We start from the raw sequence: 21,143 nt of genomic DNA on the forward strand, positions 1-21,143 counted from the left end.
GAGAAAAATATAGATCTTAAGGTAAGATCTATAAGTATCTTAAGTAAGATCTAAATAACCTTAACACTTTCGCTACCAAGAACCCGACTGTCGGGCACACCGCTCGTAGAAGCGTAGCCGATTACATGGGTTTCCCCGTATGTAGCGAAAATGTCGTAGCGCCGCGTAGAGCCCGGTTTCGAAAGTGCCTTAGGAGTATACAAGTTTCTAATGGGTCGGCAAAGCGCATGTGACACCCCTTGAGTTGCAGGCGTCCATAGGTTACGGTGACCGCTTTCCATCAGGCGGGCCGTATACCTGTTTGCCACCGACGTGGTATAAAAAAAATGTTATCCTGTACACATTGTGTGTGTTTTTAACCCCCGACGCAAAAACGACGGGATGTTATAAGTTTGACGTGTCTGTCTGTCTGTCTGTCTGTCTGTCTGTCTGTCTCTGTGTGTGTCTGTCTGTGGCATCGTAGCTCCCGAACGGATGAACCGATTTAGATTTAGTTTTTTTTGTCTGAAAGCTGAGTTAGTCGGGAGTGTTGTTAGGCATGTTTCATGAAAATCGGTCTACTATGTCGCGGTCGGGGTTTTTTTCAAAATTTTAATTTTGTGGTTATATCTAAAAGATAACAAAGTAATTCATACAAATTTTAACTTTGGGCTAAGCTGCCTGGTTTTACAGGTCATTTCTACTGACTTGTAAACGATCATTTTAAATTATAAATGTTGTATAAATTGATGGATTTTATTTAGTTTCACGTTTTAACTACTACGGTTAGTATTTATCGTCTAACATTTAGATGCCCTGTTCAGTTTCTCAATGAATATACAGAGTGGGGCCTGTAACAAAGGCGAATAATTGAACTCTAGGCTATTCTCCTTATACTGATCAACATTTGTTCGGCGACTTTTAAAAATAACTTGTATTTTGATTTTTATCACCCTTGAAAGTTTTTTCTAAGAGGTAATGTATTGCGAATTCTGTTAAGTCTAAAGTGAGACAGACAACGTCAATGACAACAATAATGGCGTACATTGAAGCTAATATTTATTTTGTATGAAAAAATAAAAATTTAAAGACTTCATAATTTTTAAAAGTCACTGAACAAATGTTGATCAGTATAAGGAGAATAGCCTACAGTTCAATTCTTCGCCTTTGTTACAGGCCCCACTCTGTATGCCAAAAGGTTTTCCTGCGTATTTTTTAGGAAACGTTCGGATTTATCATGCTAGTTCAGATAGTGTCAGTACGTCTTGTATTGAGACTGACTGAAATAGCATCATGCATCATGCTGCATGACACGTTCGTACGTTTCCGTACAAATACGAATTAAAATCTTTTCGCACTAGGTACATCAGTACCTAACTTATTTATAAATGTCAAAAACAAGTAGAGGTTCAGTTTTACACCCTGAGATGACGCCTTAAACTGTAACTATGTTAACCCTAACGTAATGCCCCTTAAAAAGGCCGTTTACAGCTAATTCACAACTACACAGAATCTCTCTCAAAAACTCTGACACCGACATCCATAGAATCGACATGTAACGGAAGCTTAACTTACACTGGTTCTATTCGATTCAGTTGACGATTCGATTCTACGCGCTCACGTCAGTTGATTGGTGTCGGTCGGGCGCGCTGCCTGTGCTGTGCTCTTAGTGAACTGTGGGCGGGAAAAAGTTCAGTGAACAAAGTGAATGAACTGAGTGGTTTTCATTTGTTTTTTGGACAATCGGTAAGTGATTTAATCATGTTTAGATTGGTTATATTTTTAGGAATCTTAGAATAATAGATTTTATATATAAAAAAAATAATGTACTTTTACAGTAGGTATATGGCGTTATTTTACCGCCAGAGTGCATAGCAATATTAAAATTGCTTGTTTAGAATTTCAAACGGCCATATTTGTTTAAGGTACCGGCGCCTAAGATTAAACGGTTCTTAAGTTTTATCACTTTGAAACTTTCATAATTTTGTTAGTACGATTGAGCTTATTATGTAAGTATTATTGTTTCTTTTGAACCAGAGGTAATAAGAATAAGAATATAAAGTACTTCAAATAATTAAATAATTTGGGCCATCTTAAGCGCCGGTATCTTACTGGAAACGTACAATAGCTATTTGTTTTACAAGGGGGCAAAGTTGTTGTTTGACCGCATGTGCCAAAATTGATACCAGAACAAGAGAAAGATACCAATATTGAAGTGGAATCTTAGGCGTTGCGAGGGTTTCAAGACACGAAGGTTAAACAAACTTTGCCACCGAGTGAAACACAAAATTGTTCATCACATCAACACGAACAAAATACTGACTAAGATAAATCATGAAACTAAATCAAATCCATCAAATTGTTCAATATTTATGATTCAAATAAATCATTATTTTGTACATCAATTGTACCAATTCGCTTAAGACATCAAGCTATGTATAAAATTACTTTGCACTATTGTGGATAAATTGTAATTTCCTATCTGCTTTCGAAGAACTAAGTAAGCCTTTACCAGTTGGTGTGGTGAAAATACAAATGCGTAGGGGCACTTAATTTGTAACTAGTGTCGATTTATAACACTCCCTTAGGTCGATTTTTGATTTATCGCCACTAGTAGTAGTTTCGGATTTTCTCTTTTATGCATAGGCATCGTAACATGGTAACATACTAGGGTGTATTGGGCTAATTTCAAAACGCAAAAATGCTCGGGTAATTTCGAAAGGGGAATCTTGATGGAAATAATGGTGATTTTTATGTGACTTCCGAACTTAGACGAATTTCGAAATTACCCCAAGGCACCCTATTTCAGTTCTCGGGCCGGAAAGCGTCAAATTTCAGGCCGCTGTACTATACGGAGTTCCCCGGCCTTGGCCACTAAATGAGGCTCTCTTGTTACACTCTCAAAAACGAAGGCTTTCGTGGTCAAGGCGTTTACTAATTGAAATATATATCATACACGAAAGAAAAAACGACAAGGCCCACTGGTAGCCGAGCCGCGACACGAACCCGGGTCTTAAGCTTACGCGGCTGACGTCATTACCACTAGACCACCCGCCTGTCGTGGTGGGCCTTGTCGTTTTCTCTTTCGTGTACGATATCTATTTCAATTTATAACGAATAGCATAGTTACATTTTATCTACAAGAGTGCGAATTTCACACAAATTTTAACTTGATGCCCAAAGCTAGCAGAGTATAGTCCAAACCGGTCGTCAAATAATGTTCAGGCTATTTGAGAATTGCTCCCATAATCCTAAATTAATATGCCCTTATTAATTATAAATTAATATTCTAATGGTTTTGTAAGGAGGTGTGTTCATTGAAAAGATCTTTAGCCTCCTTCCGAAATTCGGAGATAATGGCCTTTCAGGGTTGCTGGGTGAGTGAAAATGCATTTAAATTTTGAAAATCCAGACTCGTTTGCAGTGTTGTACGCATTTGGATTTCTTTAATCTCATTATAAAGCCTGTGTGGTGATGGGTTAAGAATTTCACCACCCCCTTTCTTGGGTGTCGTAGAAGGCGACTATGGGATATGGGTTAAATTGTGGCGTAGGCGAGAGGCTGGCAACCTGTCACTGCAATGTCACAGTTTCGTTTTCTTTCAACCCCTTATTTGCCAAGAGTGGCACTGAAGCTTTAGTAGTTTCATGTGTTCTGCCTACCCCTTTATGGGATACAGGCGTGATTGTATGTATGTATGTCATTATAAAGCTTGACCAGAAATATATGTCTACGCGCCATGTTGCGGATTTTCATTGGAACTAAGATTTTCTTCATACTATATGGAACTGTCACCTCATACAATAACAGCGCCCTCCTGACAATAGTCATATATTGTTAGTCCGTCTTTAGCACAAAATACTTTCAATTATTGCGTTTTGTACACATTTTTGAGGTAAAATAATGTTATTTTAACGCGTTTGACCCGTGTGTGACATTAAAGAATATTTTTGTATTTTTAAAGGAAATTCCGACTGATTAAGCTTCCTAAAAATATCAACATAAATTATTATGACTTTCTTATACAGAAGGTCTGACCCCATGGCAAGCCTCTGTCCGTCAGTTGTCCTTTCTAAGACAAAATAACCGGCCAAGAGCGTGTCGGGCCACGCTCAGTGTAGGGTTCCGTAGTTTTCCGTATTTTTCTCAAAAACTACAAAACCTATTAAGTTTAAAACAATTTTTCTAGAAAGTGTTTATAAAGTTCTACTTTTGTGATTTTTTTCATATTTTTTAAACATATGGTTCAAAAGTTAGAGGGGGGGGGACGCACTTTTTTTTCCTTCAGGAGCGATTATTTCCGAAAATATTAATATTATCAAAAAACGATTTTAGTAAACCCTTATTCATTTTTAAATACCTATCCAACAATATATCACATGTTGGGGTTGAAATGAAAAAAAATATCAGCCCCCACTTTACATGTAGGGGGGGTACCCTAATAAAACATTCTTTTCCATTTTTTATTCTTGCACTTTGTTGGCGTGATTAATATACATATTGGTACCAAATTTCAGCTTTCTAGTGCTAACGGTTACTGAGATTATCCGCGGACGGACGGACGGACGGACGGACGGACAGACAGACATGGCGAAACTATAAGGGTTCCTAGTTGACTACGGAACCCTAAAAAGTTGCAAACATGCACTAAAGTATTATTCATCATCATCATATCAGCCCTTTATCGCCCACTGCTGAGCATCGAAACATTGAAACAACGGTTACCACTAGTTCCATTACCTGAATTGTTTTAAATAAAATTAAGTTTTAAAATTTGACTTCTTTAAATTATTAGGACCCATTTTCGCTATTTTGATATAATTTGAATTAACTTTTGCTTTTATTTTATATGTTTCTCAATTATTTTTATTTGAACATTTTGACTTTTCCGAACGATATTGTATTGCTATGAATTTAATAAATTTATTTCACTTCCCTCACATTTATATCAATGCTCAATTTTATTCTCACAACCTGTTTAATGTAAATGACATCTAAATTTGAATGTACCTAATGTAATGTGTTCTATTTAAATTTAATTTAATATTTATTTCATTAATGAACAATTAACTGTTTCACTTCACTGTACTTGATATTGTATATTGGATGTTAGACCCTAAGAAATACAAAACTAATTAGCACGTAAGGTTTAACTGTCAGTGTTAATTTTATGCAATAAATTGAATTGAATTGAATTGAAGCATAGGCCTCTCTTCTAGTACGCCACTTGTCCCGTATTATTATTAAAGTAAAAGTAAAGTATTATTAGTATTACTAAAGTTGCATGCAAAATAAAGTAAATGACGAGTATTAGGTACTTGTATGAAAGCAAGAATGATCTAATACTGGACTGACAAAACCTATACAAAAAAGCGTACCCCTGAAATGTGTGGGCCTTTTAGGCTTAAAACTAGATGGCGCTGTTCGCGGCCTGGAAGGGGCCAAAATCATTTTTTTTTTCAAATATTTTGCGAGTTTTTATTTTTTATAAGAACAAATGACATATTTCTTTATTTTAAAATCATGATATCACGTCAATACAAATTAAAAAAAAAGTACATTTCGTCACTACTTATAAAAACACGTATCTTCTTCTGTCAATGAAAAGAAAATTGTAGTAATAAGTATGTATGGAATGCATATAGACTTACTGCGTTTTAACTTTGAGGAACAGCGTGAGATACGAGATTTTTTAAAAGTAGTGACGATTTGTAGGCATCATCAGTGTAGTTACGATAGTATTTAATAGGTGGCGCTAAAAAATCGGGGTACGATTCTAAGTATGAATATAAATCCCAACTAACTTTTAAAACCAAAACTGAATTAGGTTTACGACCTTTACGTAACTCTAATAGTCTAAGCCTCCAACCCACGCGTACTAAATTTGGACAAAGAAACATTGGATATGAAGGAGCACAGTTTTACAATAAAATACCAACAGAAATTAAAAAATGTAAAAACATTACCACGTTTAAAAGAAAATTAAAAGAATTTGTTATTAAAAACATTTGAATCCGGCCCCGGAACTTTTAGTCAGACGGCTCAAAGGTCTGTCGTCAAGTGATAAACAACATCGTCGCGCGTACTATTGTGAATCTTAGTGACAAAATCCTAAGGATACAATATAGAATAACTAGCGTATTTTGTAGTCATATTGCATTCCCTACCCGCCGCTGGTCACTGGTTTTGTTCTGTTTTGTTTTGAATTAGTTATTTATGTAATTGTACTTAATGGCTAAGTTAACTAAAATTGTTTTATACCTAGTAAAAAATTACGCAAAATTTATGAAAGCACATGTACCTACTTAAACGTTATTAGCTAGCTAAAAACGTAAAAAGTAAATAAAGCTGGCATTGCTTGTACACAATTGTAATTGTTGAATTACAAGAAGACGCGTTGTACTATAATATATTTAATTTAAGTTTTAGTTAAGTAATTTTTTTAAAGCGAGTGTGCACTCGTTATACTTACTACCTAACATTTTATTTATGTTTTAGTTATATTTCTCTAAAGTGAAATGTATAATTTCTTTGAGAAAATAAAGATCTATAAACCTAAATCCTATTCTAATTAACACAAGTCAAATTATAACCTATTGAAAATATATCAACTTGTGCTATCTTAAAGTAGTCACACCACTATATATATGAATTAAAACCGAAATAAATTACACATATGAAAGAAAAAGTGACCAAGGCCTCTAGTGACTGAGGCTGGAATCGAACCACGTACTCTGCAATCGCGGCAGATGCCTGTTTATCCGCTCGGCCACCCAGGTCACAGTTGCTGAGGTCGAAATTATCTCATATGAGTAATCTATACAACTCTAGCACTAGAGGCCTTGGTCACTTTTTCTTTCATATATGTAATTTATTTCGGTTTTAATATGTCCTATCCATCCATACTTCCATACTAATATTATAAATGCGAAAGTAACTCTGTCTGTCTGTCTGTCTGTCTGTCTGTCTGTCTGTCTGTCTGTCTGTTACGCTTTCCCGCTTAAACCACGCAACCGATTTTGATGAAATTTGGAACAGACAATCTTTAGACCCTGAGACAGAACATAGGCTACTTTTTATTTCGAAAAAAAGGGATGAAGGGGTTGAAAAAGAGGTTGAAAGTTTGTATGGGATTTCTTAATTTTAAATGATAAAACCATGAAACTTTATATTTTAGCACTTGATAAGAAATCATTAAACATATATTTAAAGTCACATACAGGTCGAACGCGATTAATTAACATTATTTTTACCTTTAAAATAAACATGGTGGGAAATAAACATTAACTAAAAGCGGGTAGATTATATTTATTTGTCTACCCCGAACATTTATATAAATTAATATCGGGTAGTTTTGTGTTGTTTACATCTCCGGTGACATTTTGCTGGGACGTCAGTCTTCCGCGACCACGGCCAGTGCAACCTGGCCGAAACGTTGGGAAAAAAGGTAAAAATAATGTTAATTAATCGCGTTCGACCTGTATGTGACTTTAAATATGTGTACAAAGCGCGAGAACTTAAAGTGTTATATCATTAAACATCTTGATAAGGGATAGGGATAGGGATAGGGATAGCGATAGGGATAGCGATAGGGAAAGCGATAGGGATAGCGATAGGGATAGCGATAGGGATAGCGATAGAGATAGCGATAGGGATAGCGATAGCGATAGCGATAGCGTTAGCGATACGGATACGGATACGGATAATATGGGTATCGTTAGAGGGATACGGATAATCGGTCGGCGGTCTCTTACAATCAATGTGCTCTAAGACGATCGTTGTTTGCTTGCTTGAAGATTACGTTTGCGATAAGTATACTTAAGCAAAATGTAAAAAATTGTAAGGGATAATAGAAAAAAGTACTTTTTACCCACCGATCATAGTGTCGAAATACGGGCTATGTGGGATGTTTATAAAGGTTTCCGCAGCGTATATAGAATTACCTACGCTGTGGTCGATGTATAATATTTCTAATTTTCTACAATCATTGCAAGCAAAAGTATTATGTGCAATCGAAATAATCGCAGATAAATATACCTACAGAGAAACCTACGGGCCCTACGGATCCAAATGAAAATCTTAATGAATACTTTTATTACGCGGGCGAAGCCGCGGGTAAAAGCTAGTAGTATATAAATAATCCTTGTATGAAAAAAAAAATAAAAACTTTTTTGCGCAAGTAAAACTTTTTTAAATCTTTTTTTACCGACTGCCATTTTCGAGTTAGCCATCTTAAGTCTTAGTGGCTCAGTTGGCAGATTGCTTGAGTATAAAACCAGATGCCGTGAGTCGAAGTCTTACCTAAGGCAAAAAAATTGCCACTTTATTTATACTAAGCCTAATTAAACGTAAGCTCTGAGCTCAAAAGATCGTACATTATGACTTACTTGAAGAATAATTATCGCACGCCTGGCAACCTTAGACGTATGGAATTAATACGACATTTTGAGTAAATGAGGTTATTTGTCAAGAGAGCTGACGGATAGCTGACGGGTAAAAAGTATAGCCGTCGAAGGATATAATTTCGTCGAGGGGGTGTTAAGTCAGTAATGGATAGAACGTGAACTGCCACCGAAAAAGAGGATTATGCCTTTAACGGTTCATCTGTTTAAATGGGTCAGGATCGTGTCTAAATCATATTCAAGGATGGCGGCATAATTTACAAATTAGTGGCTCTGTGAGTGAGACTTTCGCGATTTCGCGGAAACGCAATAGTGAAGTAGTTATTTGTTTTACAAGGGGGCAAAGTTGTTGTTTGCCAATATTATATACCCGAGCAAGCCAAAGATTCAACAAAAAGTTGCATCGTGCCACCCACGAAGGTCAACTTCGCCGCCGTATTCGCGTTATATAATTAAGCTTTTCACTCTCGTACCGTACTATTAGGCCACTCAGCAAAGCTTCGTGGCCTAAACATGGTACTCGACTGAAAAGCTTTGTATTATATCACGATTGTATAAAATACTATTATCGCGTTCGACCCGTGTGTGTGTTTAAAAAAAAGCATCTACAAGTAGGAGAAGTTAGCGCCGAAACGTATACACTTATACAGCAAGCGATGCAGGCCTTGGATAGGTACACGTACTAAGGCCTAATTGGTAGCGAGTCAGCTCGCTTACAGCCCAGCCACGACATTGGTCTAAGCGCGGCAGCGTTGAGCGGCAACCATACGTGCGAATGAAAAGTCCCATCGCTGTGTCTCGCTCCAATGTATGGCCGCCGCTCGCCGCTGTCGCGCTTAGACCAATGTCGTGGCTGAGCCGTTAGACCTAATAATAATTTTGGAAAATAAAAATTGTAAAATGTTATGTAAATATCACAGAGCAGTTTAGAAATAGCCCTATTTCCCTTGGCATGCCCGATTAACGTTCCACAAAAATACCAATCGGAAGGAATTTACCAATTTGTTGGGGTAACCACAAATTCCTTAAACGCCGTTTGATACAGATTAAGTACCTGAAATAAAACAGAATCTTTGTAATGAAGCAACTATAGCAATAGGTATCGAGAAAAATATAGATCTTAAGTAAGATCTAAATAACCTTATGTTATCCTGTACACATTGTGTGTTTTTAACCCCCGACGCAAAACGACGGGGTGTTATAAGTTTGGCGTGTCTGTCTGTCTGTGTGTGTGTGTCTGTCTGTGGCATCGTAGCTCCCGAACGGATGAACCGATTTAGATTTAGTTTGTTTTGTTTAAAAGCTGAGTTAGTCGGGAGTGTTCTTAGACATGTTTCATGAAAATCGGTCCACTATGTCGCGGTCGGGGTTTTTTTCAAAGTTTTAATTGTATCTGTTGTTCTGAAGACAAGCATATAAGGAACAAATTCGGGTGGTTTAAGTAGTAAGTAGATGGCAGAGTCATGACAAAAAAAATTGATAAAGACAGTAGGTAAAATTTTAAAAACAGTTTCGAAAAACGAAAAAGGGTTTCGAGATTTTTACACTTCTAGTAAAAATATAATATTTTTACAAGCAATCCATTTGATTGATCACTTGTCAAAAAAATTTTCCCCACGGACTCCTATGTCGGATCATACGTATTCAAAAACAATTGCGTGGAAAGTTGTTATGACATATTTACGGAAAGACAGACGGACTTGTAGAAACTATAAGAGAACCCAAAACTGATTTCCATCGTCAAACCGACCGGAGTGAAAGGGACGAAACTTAATATATGTATTTCTTGCCAACTTCTTTACAAAATATTACAAAAATCGTTTTGAGATAAACAATTGAAGGCATGTTTACAAAAACAACATAACTACACTAGACATGAATTTACAGGAAACGAAAAAAACTAAATGTCTTCTTATATATTAGCTATTGGACATAAACGTTATATACGTTATTTAAGTAAGTGGCCATTAGTTCCGAAACACACGATTAGACATCTCAAAGACAATTATTTTTGGAAAAAATATGAAAAATAAGTTCGTCAGTTATGCTGTTTTTGTAAAATTTTGTTAGTTATGTTCTTTTTGTTAGAAAATAAAACAAGTTTCTATAGAAATTATGTTTTGTATTCTATCATTTATCTTACTAAACTAGTGCTGCTGTTGTCATCGTTATCTACCTCCAGAGACGACGATTCTTGACACGTATTATACAAAATTGATTGGTAGAATTGATGGCTCGATGGTTTGACCAAAAACTGCATCAATTTTCTCAAGTCGCCTACTTTGTGAGGATTAAGGGGAAGTGAAGACTCAAAAGCACGTTTTAAATTGATGTTCTTGGGCACTTTCTTCCTATTTCTTATATCAATAGTAACCCAAGGTAACCTAAAACGTTACGTAAACTAAAAAGAGTTTGTATATATTTTATTGAAAATTAAGTTTTTTACGTGAACGATAAACAGTTATATGTTCTTTTTGTAAAAAACAATGTAGATATGTAGTTTTTGCAAAATGGGTATATTTTTGGGGACTGAATGTGGACAATTGGGGTAATTTTTGGACACTATCTTTTGCTCTACGTATAGATCCTGCTTAGACGAATGCTATGATACCAAAAACTCAAATTCGCAAAAAATGTTAGTTATGTTGTTTTTGTAAACATGCCTTCAATTGGTTGCCCTGAAAACCAGCACCATGGCTAACTTAGTCATCGGCTTATGCTGAGTGGCAACCATTTTGGTGTATAAAATGTTATTAGACTAAAATGTAATAGGTTAAGTCTTAATTTATATTTTTTATACACCAAATAAACGTTTCTTTCTTTCTTTCTTTCAATACAGTTGTTAAGATATACTTTGTGTAAGAAGGTATATAGCAAATTTAAGGTAAAATCCAGAGGTCGCGGGTTCGATCCCCGGCTCGTACCAATGACTTTTTCGAGACTTATGTGCGAAATATCATTTATTATTTGCCAGTCGCTTTTCGGTGAAGGAAAACATCGTGAAGAAACCGGACTACTCGTAATCCCAATAAGGCCTAGTTACCCTTCGGGTTGGAAGGTCAGATGGCAGTCGCTTTCGTAAAACTAGTGCCTACGCCAAATCTTGGGATTTGTTGTCAAAGCGGACCCCAGGCTCCCATGAGCCGTGGCAAATGCCGGGATAACGCAAGGAGGATGATGATGATTGTAATGTATTAGATATCTTTTTAACATTTGCGTCAGTACAGTAACGGACACACCTCATGTGGTTTACTTCCGTTGTCTGTCTTCAATTCGCCTTATTGCTTTAATGTTAAGGTGCCATAGGTTTAGGAAGCAAGAATAAAATAATATTCTTGTTTCTATTATTTTGTATCCAAACAACAACAGACACCATTGCCTTGAAATGGTTTAATCTCAGCATATTGCTGGCGACTTCCAGCGCTGATTTTCCGATAACACAATTCGGTGAACAAAAACGACAGGTAACAAATAGGTACAAATTAGAAAACACATAGGTACGGAAGATAATGATTTTATATATATCACAAATAGGTACAAATTAGAGAACAGATACGGAAGAAAATGATTTTATATTATAATAGTATCCTGTATAATATACATAATCATGTATGGGTATTTAGTAGGTATTCCATTCCTCGTCATTGCGATATTTCCTGCACCTATTAAGCTCTTATCTGTTTGGCCCAAAGGTTAGCTGGTAGAGAGTGCCTTCCGGCATTAAGTTCACCATTTGTACGTTTTTTATTGTGCAATAAAGTTTAAATACATAAATAAAATTAACCCCTTCAGGTGGCGGAGCTACAAGTTGCATAGGGGATAAGTGGCACGGTCGTTTTATAAAACTTTCCGTTAAGTGGCAGGCGCCGGGAGCCGGACTCTGGGAAAAACAAGCCGATAAGTGGCAGGGACCGGCTCCCGGACCCCGTGCGACGATATACCTAAATATATAAAAAAAACCGTCTAAAACTGTATCTAGCTTCCTCACACTTGCACGAACCATTCGTCACTAAACAAGGACGGCATTCAGTAAAGGTCCAACACCCTCAACTTCAAAACAGCTTGAAATATGACCCAATTTGATTGGACCAACCGCCTGCCATATTTGAGACACGTGTTTAAAAACCGTCTTTTTTGCAAAAATTGTACTGTAATATGTTAAAAAAAGGGATATAAGTGTAAATATATAAATGTATATTTAAGTCCCTGAATTACTTTTTTATACAATTTACTGTTTGTTTTCCTAAATAAAGTTACTTATAATTTTTGTAACACAAGTGACATTCGCGATGACCACCCGTGAGGGCCCCGCCACTCAAGGGTAAACTTTTTCTGTCATTTTATCGGTATCCTTGCCACTCAACAGCTTTTTATTTCAAGTCCGGCTCCCGGTTACCTGCCACTTTACGTGCGGTCGGCTCCCGGATTTTGCCACCTGAAGGGATAAAACATACAAAATACAAAGATGTTACACGTTTTTTGTTAGAGTAAAAACACCAGGTCACCACTATTAATTATACAGTTTATTAAACGGAATCTCAAAATACAAGTTCAATGACGAGCTATCTTCAAGTGACGCTCTGAGTCCGTCTGCCGCCATTTTTGACAGCGATGCCTAGGGATGGGGACCAGCGACTAGTGATGTCCTTACATTCGCCCATTCTGACCTTGACCTTTCGTCCCGAAGGTCTCTGCTATCCATGCTGCTACTGATGACTGCCGCAGTCAACGCAGCCGAAGCAGGCCGCGCCTCCAACTGGTGGCGGTAGACTTCATCTGTTCATTTGTTCTTTTCTTTTCTGCAAAGTGAACAAGAACTTTGTATACTCCAGCTATACACTCAGGCCCTGGTCCTTTGAAGTGATTAACTCGAGAACCGTTGGAAACGGCCGGTGTAGTTTAAGACTAACTTACACCAAGATATGTAATTGGCCTCATTTTATAGTCGAATCATAGTAATGACATAACTAAACTCAAGATTGCATGACCAGACTAGCCTAGTACAAGTAAGTCAGGTCATTATTTAACAAATCCACAGCCAGTAAGGCTTTAAAACTATTAAGGTGCGATGGTACGAAAAGTACATGTTTTACCGCCATGATCGATACTATATATTAGTCAAATTAATTATGTAAAATAGATGACATCTAACGGCGGGCAGGTAATTACTGGTGTACAAAACACCATCTAATATTTGCTTGTAAATAACTTCACCCATCAATACATTTCATTTATTTTCAGGCAAGTATTATGCCATTTATGCCTTAAGTTAAGACTTACGTGAGCGGTGCATTCCAAACTAACCAACCGCTCAATATAATAATGATGATTGGCGTCGTTTAAATAGCAAATACATGGAACAAACTCACAGTTGGCTTCGTCACTGTAGGCTGTGAAGCTCCCCACATGCGCAAGAAGGCGTACAACTCGTGAGAGGTTAACATGACACACCCTATCGTGATCATAGCCACCTTCCAACACAGCACAAGCTCTTGTTAAGAAGCTCTGTAACATACATGGGAAATACTAAGTTCCTTAATGTAACGAGAACGTGATAATTTTTCCTTGGAACTAAGCCAGTAGGTGATAGAATCAGTACAACACAACTGTCGTTCAAGTAACATGATAAGGTTACGAGAAATTAATTTACAATTGGCATAGTAGGTGCTCTCAATTACAGATCCGGCTTACATAGCCGTTAAATAATTTAGTAATAAACAATGACAATCAAGACATTACAAAATATTGTCATGTATTTTTTTTTTTTTTGAATATATATTAAGCAGAATACATGGCTGTTCCTTGGCAGGACCTTTAACAACCGCTGATTATTTTTTTCTATCAACATGATAAAATTAATAAATGGTAATAATCAATGTGTACTAGCCACCAATTTTGCTATAAGACAACACACATTACCATATCAAATCTTCATACGAAAGCCACGGTGATACGGCTTCTTTCGTGGCTGTCAGCGCAACGACCGCAGAAGTTGGCCCTTCATGACAAGGTTGTCGCGCAGCCTGTTGCATGTATTCGTTCAGCTAGGCATTCCGAACAGTTGCTCTCTCCGCTCTATTGGAAACCGTAATTTCACCAGCGACCTCTGGAAAGTATGCATGTAAGTGACCCTTTCAAGGTAACCTTGAGATCATTACTCTTTAAGGTCATAAAACATGCTTTTGACAAACAAGGTCTCAAGCTAACCTCTTAAGGATATACCTCTTAAGGACTATATAACACATGATGGCATCTCTGAAGACCTTCATCACAAATAACAGAAGCAGAACAATCCTCTTAAGGATAGACTATATAGCACATGATGGCGTCTGTAAGACCTACATCACAAATAACAGAAGCAGAACAATCCTCTTAAGGATAGACTATATAGCACATGATGGCGTCTGTAAGACCTACATCACAAATAACAGAAGCAGACCAATCCTCTTAAGGATAGTCTATATAACACATGATGGCGTCTGTAAGACCTACATCACAGATAACAGAACAGAACTAGCCTCGTAAGGGTAGTCTATATAACATATGATGGCGTCTGTGAAGACCTACATCACAAATAACAAAAACAGAACAATCCTCTTAAGGAAAGTCTATGTAACACATGATGGCGTCTATGAAGACCTACATCACAAATAACAAAAACAGACCAATCCTCTTAAGGATAGTCTATATAACACATGATGGCGGCTGTAAAGACCTACATCACAAATAACAGAAAGAGACCAATCCTCTTAAGGATAGTCTATATAACACATGATGGCGTCTCTAAAGACCTACATCACAAATAACAGAAACAGACCAATCCTCTTAAGGATAGTCTATATAACACATGATGGCGTCTGTAAAGACCTACACCACAAATAACAGAAACAGACCAATCCTCTTAAGGATAGTCTATATAACACATGATGGCGTCTGTAAAGACCTACATCACAAAACAAAAACAGACCAATCCTCTTAAGGATAGTCTATATAACACATGATGGCGTCTGTAAAGACCTACATCACAAATAACAGAAACAGACCAATCCTCTTAAGGATAGTCTATATAACACATGATGGCGTCTGTAAAGACCTACATCACAAATAACAGAAACAGACCAATCCTCTTAAGGATAGTCTATATAACACATGATGGCGTCTGTAAAGACCTACATCACAAATAACAAAAACAGACCAATCCTCTTAAGGATAGTCTATATAACACATGATGGCGTCTGTAAAGACCTACATCACAAATAACAAAAACAGACCAATCCTCTTAAGGATAGTCTATATAACACATGATGGCGTCTGTAAAGACCTACATCACAAATAACAAAAACAGACCAATCCTCTTAAGGATAGTCTATATAACACATGATGGCGTCTGTAAAGACCTACATCACAAATAACAAAAACAGACCAATCCTCTTAAGGATAGTCTATATAACACATGATGGCGTCTGTAAAGACCTACACCACAAATAACAGAAACAGACCAATCCTCTTAAGGATAGTCTATATAACACATGATGGCGTCTCTAAAGACCTACATCACAAATAACAGAAACAGACCAATCCTCTTAAGGATAGTCTATATAACACATGATGGCGTCTGTAAAGACCTACACCACAATAATAGGTCTTATGCACATGGTCCGCCTCCTTAGGCCTGCATTGCATAAACAGAACTACTTAAGAAACAATAATCAAAGTGCTAAATGACTAATCAGACATTAAAGTAATCATTATAATTATGACTCACACTTTAAGTGACGGAAATCACTTCATTTGTGGATATCACATTAATTACACTACCATGGATACCACAAGATTCAGGTACAATGTGCTTATCAGGAAACCCTGTGAACAGAATATATTATTAACATCATGTAAAGGCAACACAACTCGGTTCTTAATCCGGCGTGTATATATGCAATGGAAACTCAGTTCTTAATCTGAAGTAATAAGACAAGCACAACTCGGTTCTTAATCTGAGACTAATAAGACAAAACACAACTCGGTTCTTAATCCGGCGTGCATATATGTAATGACAACTCAGTTCTTAATCTGAGACTAATAAGACAAAACACAACTCGACAACTCAGTTCTCAATCCGGCGTGCATATATGTAATGACAACTCAGTTCTTAATCTGAGACTAATAAGACAAAACACAACTCGGTTCTCAATCCGGTGTGCATATATGTAATGACAACTCAGTTCTTAATCTGAGACCAATAAGACAAAACACAACTCGGTTCTCAATCCGGCGTGCAACTTGTCTTATTTTTCCCGTGCCCCTAAGGTAACACGCTTACTATATATACCATTATTGAAACACATTCCAGTCAAGCAAGAATAATCATATGGCACTTGGCTTGACTTATCGAGGTTTCACTACATTCAAATAATGTAATATTTTATCTATCATTGTTCACTTACCAAATGGTTCTTGACAAAGGTATTTATATATCATCATCAGGCATGGTGCATAAGCTTAATAATTAAACCATCAAGCTTGCCAGACACACTAGAGAGGTGCTCCAGCTGTAGGTATATGTGCAATTTAAAGCACAACATTATCCATATAGCTGCCACCTGCACAACTACATAATTTTGTTAGTTGTGTTAATACTATGCATATGCAAGAATACTTAGTACAGGTGATTGAGTTTTTATAACAAAATATCATTATTTTTGATTCTTGCAAAAGTCACAAAACATGTAAAATATATATATTCTTGTGAAATCAAGAAGCAATAGAAGTGTACAGTTATTTTTTTTTATATTTCAAGGAACAGAACATATTAAAAGTAGACAATACTTGTCAACTTCAAACGTTACCTGTTTGTCATGCTTCGGTTCAGAACTTCAGAAACATTCCTTCGCAGTGAAGGGTTAAAATTATTAGAAGCTCCAATTAAGTTATTTACCTCAGATTATTGCACATCTGTTAAAAACTTAACTGATTGGCATGTTTCAAGCCCAATTCCAAATCAAACTGATTTGTTGTAACAGACAAGTATAGCATGTAGACCGTTAAAGTCCATCAGGTCTATAAATATCAAAATCTCTTACCATTAGCTATGACAAATTTTACCAGTGTCATAAATAGTTCAATAGATATCCAGTTTGGTGTTTCCAGCTTTTAGCAAGATTTAACCTCAGGAACTTCTGGAATCATGCCTTACCAATGCAAGTATTTTCAACTTATGGTCAATATTCACCAGGTTACCGGCAGGCAACTACTGTAATCAATAAATTAATCTGGAAAGGAATGTAATTAAGGAACAAATTATATCACTGATAATGCATTAAATGGACACTGGACTATGTCATGATAATAAATGTTCCAAATGTCTGTCTAGGTAATATATTTGTCTTTGGTTCAATTTAGAACATGATTACATTGATTACATTTCTTGTCAAAAATGTTTGCAATGCTAAACCAGCATTATTATAAACAAAACAGCATCAACAATACACTATACTTCAGTGCTATGCCCTTAATTTTAACACACATTATGGTTTTAACAAGATGCATAATTAACCTCATCAAAATATTATTATTATTTTATCAACATTTTTGATGAATTTGTGCCATGTAATATAGCAACATGTTTCCTCATTTAGAAAAATGCAAGATCATACAGAGTTTATATGCATAAGAATGTCACTAAGACAGATTTCAAAATACAGTCCCCGGAGAAGTGTTAGTGAACTTATAACAAAACACAAACAAGACAAGACAGTTGTCAAAGTTTTCTTATGCTTATTTACTCATCCCTTTATACCAACCTGTAGTGAATTTAAAATGTATTTACTGTCAGTATACTTACATAAGCCAGATGCAATGGTACAATATTATTGAGTAGGATAAATACCTTATTCCATGTCATTCCGGACAAACTTATATTTAATATGACAAATAGGGCAAGATAATGATCATCTCTCTTTGTAGATCATTAAACCCATAAAGTCACCTGTTATAAGGAATCATTTAGGTGTAATTTAGATCTAAGTACTTGTATCTTATACTCTGTTTCACTGTGACACTGTGACAATTGTCAATATATCACAAGTAGGTTCAATATGTATTATGTATTCTGAAACATATCTGGAAGCACAAAAACACAACACACAAGTGAGCTAATGATTATTCATTACTGCAGCCCCTCTATATATACTGGTAATACTCTTTGCCCGGAGCATTATGTGAATGACAACTTGGATGTGGTTAGCATCTCACCGTCCATGACTTACTGTGGTACTTATTGTGATACATTTTGTGAGTATATAAAAGTATTAGTATCTTCAACATGTACATAACTAAGTTGATCTGAAAGAAAGAAACACAACACAGGCTACTATAGTGGATGTTGATAATTTCAGCCCCAGAGCACTGTGTTTGGATCACTTTTACTTCCGATTTCACACTCATTATGATAAATTATTACTCCAAAGTGTGAATATCTCGTAAACTGCAATGAATCTGAAAGACAACACAAGACACGCCAGCACACTAGGCATGTTCTATCTCTTTGTTGGCACAATTACGGACAACTATTTGATCACGTACTTTGCCTCTTACACTTTTAACTGTATTATATGGTGCTAGTGTCTTTACTCGTTGAATCAGATCGACTGGTGTTAATTAAATACTGTTGGACGACAATAAATGGTTATGAGCGCGGCGCGAGAATGATATTGTCAATTTCGGACAAATTTCATAGTACGGGCGTATATGGGTAACTTAATATCTCGCTTCTGAAACTGTTAGAGTAAAAACACCAGGTCACCACTATTAATTATACAGTTTATTAAACGGAATCTCAAAATACAAGTTCAATGACGAGCTATCTTCAAGTGACACTCTGAGTCCGTCTGCCGCCATTTTTGACAGCGATGCCTAGGGATGGGGACCAGCGACTAGTGATGTCCTTACAGTACCTAAACATTACAACCGATGACAATAAGATCAAGGGAAAAGTATATAAAACAGTGGTGCGACCAGCCTTAACCTACGGAGCAGAGTGTTGGACTATGAAAAAAGTTCACGAACAATAACAGCACACTAACGAGATGAAGATGTTGAGGTGCGCCGGTGAGGTGTGACGCGTCTAGACAAAGTCCGTAACGATTAAGTTAGAGGTTCTTTCAAAGCAGCTCCTGTCGTGGAAAAAGTGAAGGAAAGTCGCTTGCTTTGGTATGGCCACAAACAAAGGCGCGAAGACGACTATGTGTTTAAGAAAGTACTCAACATACCAAACTCGACCAGGGGAAGAGGAAAACCGCCTGCCACTTGGTGGAACAACATCAAGAAGGAGATGGACCGGGACAACCTAAGTACCCAGACAACCCAGAAACGAGTTCTCTGGGGAAAGTGTACAGTGAGACCTGACCCCAGATAAACTGGCAACATGGGTAGGACAAAGAAGAAGAACAGGGTATGTAGCCAAATGCGCTAACTCTTGCGATAATATCTGTTTCGTAGCTACAATCGCTGTCAATAGAAATTGTCAACAATGTAAACAAACAATTATTTAAAATATCAATATTTTAGCACAATTTCATTATTTTAAAGGTTGAGGATCATAATGTGATATGAATTGATTAAATGACACATGGATTTAGCCAGTATCTGATGAGTTATAATGGAAGTTAAAGACATTTTGACTACAAGGTTTGTTTACATTGTTCACAAGTTCTATTGACGGCGACTTTAGCTATCTCTATCGCTCTTTCTAGACTAAACTGCGTTTCGAACGATTATCATTTCGGATAGGCAGGCAGCGCCGCCAGACAAAAATATCATACATTTTCCGTGTTATTACGCTATTGAGTAACGTATTTAGCGACAAAATAATTTTCCCCTCACTAGCTCAGAAACACGTGTTTTGTCCTTTAATACCAGCGGGTAAAAACGCATTTTATCCACTAGACCTTGAATAAAGTCAAATTAACTGCTTTAAAATTGATAAAAGTAGGCGAATCTAGTAATTAAGATGATTTGTAGTTTCCTCGCTATAGTGAGGGGAAAAGTTTTGTGTTACACTCGGGTGCAAATGTATTTTACTTCTCGTGTGTTACAAAACTCGCAAGTTCAGGATTCTATTCTCAAACCACTCGCTGCGCTCGTGGTTCAACTATAGAATCCTTTCACTTGCTCGTTTTTCAATTCCACACTCGGCGTTAAAATACAAATTTGCCCCCTTGTATAACAAATAACTATTAATTGATTCGAAATATTTCGCCAATAACGATATAATAAAAGTAAAGCGCTGGGTACGTAGCTGAATAGCACAAACGCTCACGAAACGAATTGCTAGTAGATATACATATCTCTATCGCTCTTGCGTATTGACGCGACAAAGCCAGACTACCTTTCGCGGTGTTTTGTTTTCGTTTCGCGTCACAGAAATGCCATTCGGCTACGGCACCTGGTAGCCTAGCAGTAAGTATGTGCAACTTTCGTTCCGGGGGTCGCGGGTTCCCCGGCTCTCACCAATGAGTTTTTCGAAATTTATGTGCGAAATGTCATTTGATATTTGCCAGTCGCTTTTTGGTGAAGGAAATCATCGTGAGGAAACCGGACTAACTCCAATAAGGTCTAGTTTACCCTTCGGGTTGGAAGGTCAGATGGCAGTCGCTTTCGTAAAAACTGGTACCTACGTCCAATATTGGGATTAGTTGTCAAAGCGGACCCCAGGCTCCCATGAGCCGTGGCAAATGCCGGGATAACGCAAGGAGAATGATGAAT

The 21,143-nt window shown here is 36.9% G+C and overlaps 1 protein-coding gene and 1 long non-coding RNA gene across 2 annotated transcripts in view; one reads left to right on the forward strand and one right to left on the reverse strand.

Moving 5' to 3' along the window:
- Positions 1–1,613: 1,613 nt before the first annotated feature.
- LOC125242077 (orexin receptor type 2-like) overlaps positions 1,614–21,143 on the forward strand; it is a 252,498-nt gene continuing 232,968 nt past the window's right edge. The window contains exon 1 of the mRNA XM_048150779.1: positions 1,614–1,725. The gene's annotated coding sequence lies outside the window, so the exon portion shown is untranslated. The remainder of the gene's footprint in view (positions 1,726–21,143) is intronic.
- LOC125242084 lies at positions 13,594–16,338 on the reverse strand. Its single transcript, XR_007178821.1, has 2 exons — positions 16,147–16,338; positions 13,594–14,487 (listed from the first exon to the last, which is right to left on the reverse strand). It is a non-coding gene; the product is annotated as an uncharacterized LOC125242084 (long non-coding RNA).

Source organism: Leguminivora glycinivorella, unplaced genomic scaffold (genome assembly GCF_023078275.1).
Source record: "Leguminivora glycinivorella isolate SPB_JAAS2020 unplaced genomic scaffold, LegGlyc_1.1 Scaffold6, whole genome shotgun sequence".
In the NCBI taxonomy this organism is placed as follows: domain Eukaryota; kingdom Metazoa; phylum Arthropoda; class Insecta; order Lepidoptera; family Tortricidae; genus Leguminivora; species Leguminivora glycinivorella.